We start from the raw sequence: 1,523 nt of genomic DNA on the forward strand, positions 1-1,523 counted from the left end.
ATCTATGCATGAACAGCTTGTAACACTCCAAAGAGAAAGGAAAATTTGAAATTGCATCATATGACCCCTTTAAGTGACATGACTTCTGACTAGGGATGTAACGATTAACAGCGAGCCGGTTGAAAATCGATTTAAATATGTGACGATTCAAATCGGTTGAGATGCTAAACAAATCACGATTCAATTAGGGGTAGGAGTTTATATGAATGTATGTCTGAGGGGAACTTAACTGTCTTTAGAAAAGTTTAGATGGTATTTTTTTCTTTTCATCTTGTATAGATCTAAGTGCAGCGCTGCTTTGTTTACAGCGGAAACGCTTTAAGCGCCACCTGCTGACAGAGAGTGAATCTGCGTCTCTTCACATGACGTCACGTAACTTCCGTTCTGATGCGAAGCAGGGTATTCTTAAGCCCCATTCACATGGGGCGTCGGCGTCAACGCCAACGTCAAGCGTTGCCAAAATGAATTGTGGGTCCGTCGCGTCGTGTTGGGTACGTTGTTCGCGGCAGAAGTTGAAAACTTTTCAACTTTAAGCGCCAACGCAGGCGTCAGCCAATCAGATCGCCTTATGCAAATACCCTGGTGCAGACGCTAGCCAATCGCGTTCATACAACACCAGAAAACTAATGTGATTGGCTGTAGTCACTATGTCGGTCGCGTCAGCACCGCCAATCGCGTACATACAACAGCAGAAAACGAATGTGATTGGCTGTTGTCACTATGACGGTCGCGTCAGCACCAAGCTTCAGAAACGCCCTCCATCAAGCATCGACGCCGAGTGACAACCTTCCGGTCTCTCTTGTGAAACCAACACGGAAGTGACTAAAACTCGACTGGCCACTAGAGGCTGGCTCCAAAAGGGAGTCAGTCCTAAGACTCCCCATGTTAAAATTCCCAACTTTACAGCAGAAAAAATTATGTTAACAGCCTGGTACAAAAAGTGGTTTTGGTCTATATAGCTTATTTTGCCCTTCATGACAACTGTGAGGGGGGTAAGTTTTTTTATAACTCATCCGTTTAACTTATATTAAGCCTTAAAGTTCTGCATAATTAAGGGCGTGGCCACTTGAGTGACAGGTGGATTACTGCTGCTGTCACCACCATCGAGTTTCTTTTCAGACCACTTGCCTTTATGGTTGTGAAACTTGCCATGTAGTAAAAAGATTTAATATAAAAAATATGACTTGTGTCCATGTCATTTTCCCATAGTAAATCAAAACAAAATCACGTTGTTTGTCTTTTATTGCGGAACTATACGGGGAATTTAATTTACACAGTGTACTCACAAATTATCCAAGGAATGACATAAACTGAAATAACAAGTTAAAAGGTTTTGAATATGTATTTTGTGTGGACACATAATTGTTGTCATACAAATCTGAAAGCAAGCAGTTGCGGCAAGCAAGCCACCCATCTAAAGCAGAAGCAGAAAAACGTTTGCAAAAGAACCCGACTGTAAGTACATTAAGCAAGCCACCCATCTAAAGCAGATGCAAAAAAACATTCGCAAAAGAACCCGACTG

The sequence above is a fragment of the Sinocyclocheilus anshuiensis genome, unplaced genomic scaffold (genome assembly GCF_001515605.1).
Source record: "Sinocyclocheilus anshuiensis isolate Anshui unplaced genomic scaffold, SAMN03320099.WGS_v1.1 scaffold197, whole genome shotgun sequence".
NCBI lineage: Eukaryota > Metazoa > Chordata > Actinopteri > Cypriniformes > Cyprinidae > Sinocyclocheilus > Sinocyclocheilus anshuiensis.